Below are 12,919 nucleotides of genomic sequence, written 5' to 3' on the forward strand. Positions count from 1 at the left end.
CCAGTCAGACCACATCACAAACATGGACGAGATCCCTCTCACCTTTGACATACCCGCGAACCGTACTGTAGAAAAAACAGGGATGTCTACTGTATCTATACGCACCACAGGGAATGAGAAATCATCCTTCACTGTAGTTCTCGGTTGCCAGGCTAATGGCCAGAAACTACCACCCATGGTCATTTTTAAGAGGAAGACTTTGCCAAAGGAAACGTTTCCTCTTGGGATCATCGTCAAGGTCAATCCAAAAGGCTGGATGGACGAGGAGAAAATGAGTGAGTGGCTGAGAGAAGTTTACGTCAGGAGACCAGATGGCTTCTTCCACAAGTCTCCGGCCTTATTGATCTACGACTCTATGTGCGCTCATCTCACTGACACTGTCAAAAGCCAAGTGAAGAAAACCAATTCGGAGCTTGCCATCATTCCTGGAGGATTGACCAAAGAACTCCAACCACTAGATATTGGTGTCAACAGGGCGTTCAAGGCTAAATTGCGAGCCGCATGGGAGCAATGGATGACAGAAGGTGAGCACACATTTACCAACACAGGCAGGCAACGCCGGGCTAGTTATGCCACTATCTGCCAATGGATCGTCGATGCCTGGGCTAAGGTGTCGGTTTCAACTGTCGTCCGAGCTTTCACGAAGGCCGGAATCATCAATGAACAGCCAAGCAACAGCAATGAGACTGAATCGGATGATGACGAGAGGGATCCGGGCTTGCTTGATGCAGCTATCGCCCAACTGTTAAATTCCGACACCGAAGACGAGGAATTTGATGGATTCGTAGAATAGGAATGATTGAAAAAGTGAGCATACTCTTTTGTGTAATATCTGACCTATTTTGTTTCGCTTTAATATTGTGTAATATTGTGGTCTGACTGGATCTATTGTGTAATATTGACAGGTATTGTTAATGATTTGAATAAAGTCTGACTTATCCGACTATTTTGTTTCGCTTTATGCGCCTTATAATCCGGTGCGTCTTATATATGAAAATAGATCCGTTCACTAATACTGCGTCTTATAATCCGGTGCGCCTTATAGTCCGAAAAATACGGTAATTCATCCCCCATAGTAATTCATCCCCCATATAGTAATTCATCCCCCATATAGTAATTCATCCCCCATAGTAATTCATCCCCCATATAGTAATTCATCCCCCATAGTAATTCATCCCCCATATAGTAATTCATCCCCCATATAGTAATTCATCCTCCATAGTAATTCATCCCCCATATAGTAATTCATCCACCCTATAGTAATTCATTCCCCATATTAATTCATCCCCATATTAAGTCCCCAAGTCCCCCCTGTGTCAATTCACTTACCTTTGCTCCGCGCGTTCCTCTCGCCGTGTTCCCGCGCCGTTCCGGTGTAGCATGAAAATCTGTCTCCTATGAGGATCTGTCCCCCTCGACGTATCTGCGCATGTGCCAGTTTCAGGCATTAGCAGCCGATCGGCGATCTTCGGCACATGCGCAGATACGTCGAGGGGGACAGATACTCATAGGAGACAGATTTTCATGCTACACCGGTCTTCAGGGCGGACTGTGAGAGGAGCCTAGCGGGAGCCTAGCTCCGCGGGCCGGATTAAAAGGTCCGCCGGGCCGTAGTTTGCCCATTGCTGAGCTAGACACACAGCAGTTTCCCAGGCTCTCAACACAATAACTATCAATGTCTTTTTGCAGCTTAATGCCGATAAAACTTGGTTGGGTTGCAGGGTGAGCCTTGGAATACTTAAAATATAGTGCAGCTGACATAGAGGACAGTTTCTGATAGCAGCTAAACTCTTCAGAATAGACTTCTTGTGCAAGAGATTGTGGACATACAGCTCAGGGGACTCCGTGGAAGAAGCCCTAAACCATCAACTCAGAAGCATTTTTTCAAAGGTTTAAACAGCAACAGTCTCTTCAGGATCTCTCCCTCTCAGGTCTCTACTCACTGTGTCCCTGTGTACATGGATACTTCCTTCCAGTACCAGCCAGACCCTGTACCATGAGCCTCCAAACCATGCTCAGCAAACTTTCTCCAGACTGTTCTCATCAGCTTTAAAAGTGTCCCCCCAGCTCTCCCTGAGCTGGGACCTCTTTGAAACTCCTGCAGTCTTCAGCTAATCTGTCCAGAAGGGCAGCAGCCCTTTAGGCTGGGTCTCTTCCACCAAGACAAGGAACCTGCTGTTCCAGGCCCAGACTATTTATACACATTTCAGCCCCCTGCTGGTTGCTCCCTTGAATAGGGATTGACTGAGGATGTATGAATATTCTGCCCAGGGTCTGTCTCTTGCAACCCACTATATTCCAGAACGTACTACAATACAAAGGAAAGTAATTGAGCCTTCAACCAGCAAGCCTCAGAACAGCCAAAAAAACCCCAAATAATTAATTCTACTAGCAACCTGCTTGGAGGGTGCAACATCTGTTTAGGTAACATTTTCTTGGTGGAAACTGAACATTTTATGAAAGGAGTATTCCAGAACCTAGAGCAGATGCATTAATTTTTTTTTTGGGAGGGGAGGGGGAGGAGGATTCTAGAACAAAGCGACACAAGTAGCAGTGACTGACAATGGTGGATGGACTTTAAAATATGCATTCCTGTTACACAGTAATGCAGATGTATTGATGTCTGACATACTCAGAATATATCTTTTTGCAGAGAGCACAATTGACAATCTACTTGTGTAGGACTACAGTGCCTGAAGGTGGCACTGTGCCATTTCGTGAAATATCATCAACAAATATTATCATAAATGTCCATGCATAAATCTATACTGCAGTCCAATAACATGTTCAAATCCATAAAAAAACTTTAATACAGTGCAAGAGATGCGTGATAGTAGACACTCCACAATACTCTCCTTTGAGCACATGTAATAATGTATTGCTAAAACTAAGATAAACTGCACTCATTTGACATGTAAATACTAAAAATAAGATTTAGATAACTGCATGTATCACTTTCAGAATTCACTTGGATGCTGCCAATGTGGATGGCTATAGTCACACCAATGTTGGTATAGCTCTAACACTGCCAAACCTTTCTCTCTCCCAGAGTGACTAGGCACAGCCTGGGATGATCTGCGTATTCTGATGGATGGGAAGTCCCTGCTGTCAGAGTACAATAGCTCAGTGGGGGAGATCCCTGCATCCACTTTGCTTGTGTTGATGCGGGGATCTGTGAGGTTTTTGAAAAGTGTGGGTAAGTTGGGGGCAGTTTGTGTCTTGATAATACACTATTTCTGAAAATTTGTGGACATCTGGCCATTACGCCTGTTTGTGCTGAACATCCCCTTCCAAAACCATGGAGTAGTTTTTCCCTTGATTATATTAGCCTCAACTCTTCTTGGAAGGCTGTTCTTAAGATTTTGCAGTGTGACTGGGAATTTGTACTCATTCGGCCTTTATAAGATCACATACATACTGTATGTTGGAAGAGAAGACCTGGCCCACATTCTGGATTCTAATCCATATCAAAAGTGTTCAGTAATGTTGAGATCAGAGCTATGTACAGGCCACTCAATTCACTTAATGCCAAAGTCATCAAACCATGTCTTTATGAACCTGGCTTTGTGCACTTGAGCTCAAAAATTTGGAGAGATATCAACATACAGTACTTATGACATTAGCTTCCCATTTTTTCCAAAAGCATACCTATTCATTAGCTGTATCTCTGTTTATTGGTCATGATTATTGGTCATTGGTCATGATGTTCCTGTTGTGAGCACTCCTGTACGTAGGCTGTCATACTCACCAAGGTGCCTTATCTGAAAAAAAAGATGTTTGCAACTACCATGTGCAAAGTGTCATTTAAAAACTCTCTCTAGGAAAGCTTACTTTATGTAATCCAGATTTTTCTCTGAAGTGATCTTCATCCTCTTCTTGGATAGGTTATCTTGATTTAAAATCTGCAAAAAGAACACAGAATATTGCAGCTGAAATATCTTATTGTAGTTAAGTCTCTTCAATATCAAGCATAATTTCCTGATTGCTTAAAAATGCAATTTAAGAATTCAAATGCAATTCCTTAACAGAAACCTGCCATAAGAGCTTTCCTTCTAAAAATGTTAGTTGTCTGGTTGTTATAACAACAGTCTGAGTATTTTTGTTACTATATTCATTTTGATCTCTTTAAAATAAAAAGTTACAGAAGTTTAGAAGCTAAAATTTATTGTGCTATGCTACCCTAGAATCAAGGTAACACCTTAAAGCGGAGCTACACCCAAAAGGGAAAGTTCGGCTTTAAGCCTTTGCCCCCCGCTCCCCATTAAGGTTTGGCACCTTTGGTGAGCGGATACCCGAATTTGACAGGTCCCTTCTCCCAGGCAATCGGAAGCGGAAGTTGTCCTCCCCCCTCTCTTCTCATAGTCTTCTGGAACACATGGCAGATCCCAAAAGACTACAGGGCCATTCACAAAGCGCACCTCTTCTCGCACATGCGCAAGCTGCCCACAATGAAGATGCCAGCGCCAGGGAGAGAAGACAGGTGGTGAGGGCACCGTTGGACCGAGGGACAGGTAAGTGTCTGTGTTTTAAAAGTCAGAAGCTACAGTTTTTGTAGCTGCTGACTTTTTTTTCAGCTGGAACTCTGCTTTAATAATCTTGAAGTGTTACTAAACCCACCACAGTAAAATCAGTCTGTATCAGTAAAGCATACTTGTTATACTCACTGTGGAAACTAAGGGGTTAATCCTCTGCATTGTGTAAAAACGCAGTTTGATCCTGACTTCTCTGATCCTCCCCTTCCTCCAGTATCTCCCTCTTATCTCCTGATAAGACATATAGTGTGGAGTCACTCTGCACATGTTCAGTTTGGTGTGTATTGCTAGAGAAATGTTTTTTTCTTGTGAGAGTGCATGTGATCAGCACAGGGCCAATTATCACTCTCCAGAGGTCAGGGGTTCTTCATCCTGCTAGAACAAAATGAAAACTCCTCCTACAAGCTTTAACCAGTGCTCGGCTGGTCACTGATAGAAGTCACAAGACTGCTATATGCTTCTGATGAGAAAAGGTATTTAGCAGTTTATATTTACTAAAATAATTACACTTCCATGTTCTGTGTACTGTGGGAGACCAGATATAGTGAATGCAGGATGAGGAAAGAACAAACAGAAGGCGCACAGGCCTAGTGCATTACCATAAAAAATGTTTAATAAGAAATAAAGTAGGTGTTGTACTCACAAATGACAATAAAGTCAAGGTACATCATAAAAGAACAGCTTGGTCAACACCACGCTGAGTAATAGTCCGCAATAGGGTGTGTAGACATCCAATAGGTTGACGCATTTCGAGGACTTGCCTCTTCCTCAGGGTCCGGGGTTTAGTAACACTTTAACATACTAGCTTTCAGAAAGACAGGGGTCATTATCTAAGCATTTTAAGACATGATCTATTATTAATAGGCCAGAAGTAGTGGTGGAATTCTATTTAAGTTTTCAACTAAAGTAGAATTTCAGACAAATTATATTGGATTTTTAGTTTGGGAAGGGGTTACAATACTTTATGTCTATTTCCATCTGTGAGCTTTTGGGGAAATTTATGCTTAATTCAATAGATTACAGAGAGCACACTTAAATGATGTGGGAACTTCTTCAGCTAAAACAGGTAAGTCATAGCTGTGACGAACGCGGCGTCAGACCCCTGACCATCTCACCAAACTCGTGACCGAAGGACTAGCCAATCTTAAACTGCGATGTTACGTGCGTAACAATGCCACACCCAGCTGCACCCTGTACAACGATTTTCCAGCTAATTGGACCACAATCGATGTACCGGCAGCCTGGGAGCGATTGTTACTGGGTCAGGTTAATTACGCAATTAACCGTTCACACTGCTACCACCTCTTTTTGTACAGAGAAAGCGGAAACTCGGCGATATCAGCTATAACACTATAACGGTTGAGATAATCGTCTGTATAACACTGTCACCGCAGACCGGTTATACAGAGGGTTAAACAAACACAGTAGCACTCTTTTTAGAGGCAGGAATTCGTAAATTGCAATAAAGAGCTATAGAAACAGTTCAACACTTTCAGAAGGAAAGATTTATTACTACAAGGTCAAAAGGGTACAATAAAAATATTTACAGAAAAAGATGTAACCAATATATATATAAATATACAGAGAACAACAGCACAGCAAAGAGGTAACAGAAAGGAGGTTAAAGGGTTAAAGTACTTGCCAATCAGCCTTGGGTTTGCAGATCAAGTTTCAAAGCAAAAGGGCATGTCTCCCAGGTTGGTTCTGATGGTAAAAGGGAGAATTCTTCAACTTCCTTCTCTTAGGCCTGACAGCCCATTTGTAGTTCCCTAGCAGGGGGTGTCTCTGAAGTCAAGGACCAATGCCTCATTTAGGGAGGGAAGGTCTGGACGTAGGCATAAACTAGAGCCAAAATCTCTTCTAGTTCATATTTTGGCTTATAACTTTCCCTATGCACAAGTGACATTCCACCCGCGGGTAGATTATTATGCAGACGCATCTGAGGAATGATTAGATATGAAATATGACATTATACACTGAATGGTTCAAGAGATCTACTTTTCTGCTTTCTTATGTATCCCAGCCAAGGAGAATGACATACCAAACTGTTGGTCTCCTCGTGACCAATCTGAAGATATGCCTGGTTCTTATGTAAGTCTCTCATATTTCAAAATATGAGACATAGGGGAAAAATGGATTTTAAAAGTGTTATCTGGTTCGTGCTTCTCTGGAATGTCTTTGAACTCCTGGGAAGGCTTGCGTTATCTTTTACAAGGTGCTAGATTGCACAGCTCTCTTAGACAACCAGGCGCTTCAGCTCAAAAATGTTTTATAGCTCTGGGGCTCTCTGATCTGCCCTGGCCGGCCTGTGACACTCCTTACACACAGGCCATATGTCAATGTGTATGAACAGAGAGGAAGGGGGGAGAATGAGGGGGCCCATCAGTGTGCCCTTATATCAGGTGTCTCAGTCAGACTGAAACCTTAGATCAGGTGTCCCCATATATCAGATTCCCCCATCAGAGTATTTCAATAGATCAGTAGAGTCCATTAGAGCCAGGTTGGGGTGGGAGCTGGGAGGAGAAGAGTGCTGGAGGGGACACGTGTTGTCATTGGTTCCTAACAACCAATGCCTGCAGCTTAGTGAGGATTCAGCACAGCAGAATGGTGGGCTGATGGTCCAGACTGGGCTGTCAGTAGGTCCAGATCCAGACCACGGGCCACCGTTTAGTGAAGGCTGCTATAAGGTATCACTATGGCAATACTTGATGCTTTTTCTATGTAAATAGAAAAGCAATCAAAATAGTATTAGCAGATACAGAGGTTTTTACAATTAGCTTATGATACTTTATTCAGTTAGATGACTTTCCCTTAATTACTGTAAGTACAGAGTGTGATTAGCCACATGCAAATATTTCTGCAGGAATAACTGCCTGTGTTGACAGTTGAACCAAATATATTTTTAAAATTAATTTCTTACAGTAGTTTGAAGAGGGAAAAATGTTGGAAACTGGATTCTATGGGCCAGTGTTTCTCAACTTTTGTTCAGTCAAGGCACCTTTTAAAATTATGGACAGTTTTGAGGCCCCCATTCTAAAATGTGAAAAACTATTCTAATAGTTTTATATAATGCAGCAACATCCACACATGTAGGACACCCGACATTAGAGGTGATTTATTCTTCCAAAGCAATTATACTTTTGCACACTGGTACTGACTAGTATTCCAGTGTTTCTCTTCTGCCCCAGTTTTTATCCATCACACTAATGTGACCTCAGCACTGATGGAGAGGGGGCAGGGGAGGGGCAAACTAGGATGCTGTGCAGGCAGCTTACATCCTCCTTAGCCCTTATCAACTGATGACATCAGGACGCCGGTGACTAGAAGGTCGTAATGGTGTACAATGAAATCCTGTGGCTTTGTGTAACTTAAAGGCCGGCTTGTTCCACCCGTTGACTTGTATACAAGTTTTGGGCAATTTTTAGACATTTTGACAAGGCACCCCGGAAGAAACCTCAAGGCACCCCAGGGTGCCTGGGAACCCTGGTTGAGAAAGGCTGCTATGGCCAAAACAGAACATTTGGTTTTCAGATACTTTAATTTGTGGGCTGATGCATTTAAAATTAGCTCTTGCACCATAACAGCCAATCAGAATTTTTGCTTCATTTGAAAACTATGGACAGTGAAAATTTCATTTGAAAGCTGACTTTTGTTTTCTTGTCCTGGTGTGTTTGTTTTTATTGGCTTAGGTCCATCTCAATGTTTCGATTCTCTTTATGGCTAAGATTAGCGGGTCCTTTAGGAATTGCACCATGGCATCCTGTCATTTATAATGACATGTTTGTATTATTATCTACATATATTCTCTGTTTATTGTCTTTTTACAGTGTTAAGAATAGATTGTGTTAACACATAACAGATTGCTCACAATCAGGTTTGCAAGTGTTGCCATACTATGCCTCATTATGCGCTGCAGTAAATCTAAACAGATGCTAAGTAATACTTTGGGGAAGTTATTTGTTATTGCAGATGCATTATATTGTTTTACATTTGCATACAGCGTGTCAGTATTTATGTGAAAAAGGAAGATTCCGTTTTTGCCACTTTAGTTCCTTCCTCATAGGGAGGAATTTTCAGAGTTTTTGTTCCTTATAGTTCTTTTTTATCAATGCTTAACTCTTGGACCTATAACCTGCAGTTTCACAATAAAAGATAATAAAAAAGTACACTGACCGGTAGAATAAGTAGCAGCCGGACCAGTTTATGGCTCCGGCGGTTCAAATGATGTGCAACTGAGTGTTGACATTCCTCTGAAGACGTGCAATCTCACAAAGGCCTAAGGAGTCAACACGCTGTGATTTTGAACCGCCGGAGCCATAAACTGGTCTGGCGGCTACTTATTCTACTGGTCAGTGTACCTGTTTATTACCTTTCATTGTGAAACTTGCTGCTTTAATAAATTCAATTCCCTGGCAATATTACGCTATGAGCACTTTTCTTATGACTCCTATATGGAGCCTTTAAGTAAGCAGAACCTGGGAGTTCTTCAATATTCAGAGAGGGGGAATTCCTGTAATCAGGTGGAGGACCCTGCTGATCCCTAAGGAGACCTCTGGAGCAGACATCACCCACTTACTGCAGAGCTGCCCAATTGGAGACGGATGTCCCAGATGCATACCTCACTACTCTGATTTATGAATGCGCATTATCTATCTTAATAAAGGATACGCTTACTGGCACTATTCACATCACCAATTGTGTATTAAATTGTATCGGGACTTCACTTTTACTATTTATTTAGCGCTGCACTTTATTATTATTCATTTTATACTGAAGGTTTTATGTGGTTACCTGAGTGTATCAGCTGCTATTGGAGAGCGCTCAATATTGCTATATTTTACTAATGTGGCCATTTGCCAACATAGCAACCAGCTACCAAAAAGGTGCTTCTTGGCCTTGAAACTTAGGTCAAGTGGCTTAGAATGGCCAATCATAGGGATTTATTATGTGCCTACTGACTATAAAAAGGTGAGTTCCCAGCAGACATACTGACAATGTGCTGTGATTAGCTGTGATAGAGAAAGTGTAGGGAGTGCTAGTGCTGATGTGTATATGAACAGATTAATACAGGGCTAGTATGCACTATTCAGTAGATGTAAACCCTTGAAGGCAGGTTCAAACAGAGACACAGGAGAAGTGTGTGCTCAGGCCCCATAGAGTTCAACAGACATATTTGCCCAAACATATAGGGTGGCATTAAGGTGGCACTCTCCCTTAAGAGAAAACACTTCTTTCTGTATGGACATTTAGCTTAATTCTTTCCTGGAAGTCAACTTGTTTTGCACTTAAACAGACTCTTTGACTTCAACCTCATTCTCATTCTGCAGCATTTCTGAGCCAGTGCTGTGTAGCATTCACTGGACTCCATTATTCGTCACTTCTCCCAGTGACACAGTTGGACACATTGAACTCTTTGCTCTTCAGTTCAATTGCTTCTATTCTTCTCATTAGCATTTATCTGCTTATGTATTCCAGGAAGTGCAGCACTGTGATTTTAATCCCTGAGGCCACTTTCTCTCCTCTGTGATTCTCGGGCTGGGTCTGAGATGCCCAGTGTCACGATCTCACGGTCACCGCCACCAACATGCGAGAATCGCATGACTAACAGTAATACGTCACGCCCGCGGCGTCAGACCCCAGACCTTCTCACCAACTCGTGACCGAAGGACCAGCCGATCTAAAACCACGGTATGACGCGCGTAAAAAGGCCCCACCCAGCTGCACCCTGCACAGCGATTGTCCAGCTAGTGGGCTACAATCGGTGCCTGCAGCCTGAATGCGCTTGTTACTGGGTCGGGTTAATTACGCAACTAACCCTCTACTGCCACCACCACTTTTGTCGGAGACTGGGAAACTCCCGTTATCAAATATACACTATGATGATTGAAAAGTCGCCTGTCCAATACGAGTCACCGCAGGCCGATTGGGCAGAGGATAAAACAAACACAGTAGCGTCTCTTCAAAGGCAGGAATTCGTGAATTGCAAGTAAGCGCTTAGAAACAGTTTAACACTTTCAGAAAGAAAGATTTATTACTAAAAGAGTCAAACAGGTGCAATAAAATATTTACAAAGAAAATGTAACTATATATATATATATGCATATAAAGGTACAGCAAAGAGATAATAGGAAGGAAGTTAAAGAGTTAAGTTACTTGCCAATATGCCTTGGTTTGTAAGCAGATCCAAGTGCAGAGCAGGAAGAGTCTTTGATCTCCTCTGTTACGATGTTAAACTCAGGAGATGTGTGTCTTAAACTCAGCTTCCAGGCTTGCAGCCTGTCCTTTTTTAAAAATCCCCCTGGGGGGGGTGGCTCTGAGTCTGCCCAATACAATATTTTGGGCAGGAGGTCAGTGGACTCTCAATTAAAACTAACAGCTTCATACTCCATGATATGAAACATAGGTGACAGCTGACCTGAGGAATGTTCAATTAACTGCTGGTCAGTTTTATGAGGTTCCAACTTCTTTCAAGTCCGGGAAGAAGCTGCCTTATCTGTTTTATGATGGGTGAGAAAGGTTACACTTTCCTCAGACTGCTGGCACCAAACCAGGGATGCCTTCACCTGTGTTGACCCCCCACCATCTGTCACTCAGGAGATAACGTTTGCCTCTCAGGAAGGGAGGGGGTAGGGAATGAGGGCTGAGGAATACTTCCACTAAAAAGAAAAGAGAAAGGGGAACTCCGCGTCCAACTCTGATGGGCTAGTTCGCTACACCGAGTACCGCAGTCGGATATGAGATGTGAGGTGTCAACCACTAGTGAAGGGATCCAAGTACTCTGGTCCCTTTGCTACAGGGGGCATCCATCACCTATGCCAAGCCACCCCACTTCCTGGCTGGCTGCTATGATATTGGTAGGCACTTATACTTTGAGTTGCTGATGGCAGCAACAAAACCCCAAGGGTTAACTCAGGCACTCTTGGAACCCTTGTACTGTATTGTCACCTTGCAATGTCATCTTCCATTAGATAACCCTGTTCTGGAATACACTCTGCATTTACACCACTTTGTGGTCTCAAATCCTCAAATAACTTCAGATCAGACAAAGAATGTTTAACAGAAATCTTTGTTTACTGAGAGAATTTCTTCCATACAAGTCACAACAGAACATAGTCTCTTTATTACATCCATAAGTCATCTGTACATTAAAATAGCAATGCTGAATGGCTCCCCGGCCCCAAATTCTGTCATAACACCTTACAGTGTAAAGTACATTGGTAAATGATACAGCATTGGCAAAGCATCTGTTTTCTGGAACCCCAACTGGGTTTCTGCTGAAGACAAACTCGTAAAAATGGAAAAGTCCTTGCATACTGCACACTTGCTTGTAGCCTACACACAGCCTGACAGCCCTTGTTCCAATACCAATCTCCAGTATTTATATGCTTTTCAAGTTAGAACATATAAACCCTAGAGATCTCCAAGGCTGAACAATAAAGAAAGAACACATTAACTTCTTGTGCACCAAGGGCAGCAATACAGGACATGAAACATATTAAATAAAGAAAACAGCTCATAACATATAAAATAACATATAGTCATGCGCCTACTCCCTTAATCATTGTTCCAAGGTGAAAATAAACATGCTGTGTACCCTGGAGAAGTTTAATAAAGGGTAAGGGATATATTTCTGTATCTTAATGCTGCTGGTGTCTGTCCTACAGCTTTTTTTACAGCCTCTCCATATGCACTGTCTACAGTCATAACAGGCTGCATGTGTTTTTTCATGGGACACATTTCCTATTTTTTGCTGGTTCAATTGTTTTTTTTCACAGCCTATTCCTATTCCCATGCACTTCATATGTTTTTTTATGTTTGTATGTGTTTTTTTTTTTTCAAAGGGCATATTTCCTAGTCTTGGCTGCCTGCAATTTATTTTTTGCAGCCTCTTCCTGTCCACTTGCACTCCACTTATAGCGGCTGCATGTTTTTTTTTTCACATAGCATATTTACGAATAGTTGCTGGCTGAAATTTTTTTAATGCATTTTCTTGTTTTGTTTACAAACATTTTTATTGAGAGATAGACAAAAAACACTGCACATTATACATGAGATAGAATGAACAGTAAGAAAAAGGTAGATAAATATTTTACAGTAAAATAAAGATAAATACAAAAAAATTAAAGGACAAGTACATGAAAGAGGTAGTCAGCATTGTAGGAAGATTAACCACATAGCTGACAAAGAATAAAAAAAAAAATAATGGTATAACAGAGATTTAATCTATCATTAAGTGCCGGTGTGTCTTCCAACCATCCCATTTTCTGTTGAATAAATGCATCCTGTCCGATAATGTGTACTAAATAAGTTCCATGAGCATGACCATGTCGACTCTCTGCAATACAGAGGCTAGAGGGACTACTGGGGACTTCCAATGAAGGGCAACG

Source organism: Staurois parvus, unplaced genomic scaffold (assembly GCF_062004578.1).
Source record: "Staurois parvus isolate SC_StPar_1 unplaced genomic scaffold, SC_StPar_1.0 ptg000147l, whole genome shotgun sequence".
Taxonomy (NCBI): Eukaryota; Metazoa; Chordata; class Amphibia; order Anura; family Ranidae; genus Staurois; species Staurois parvus.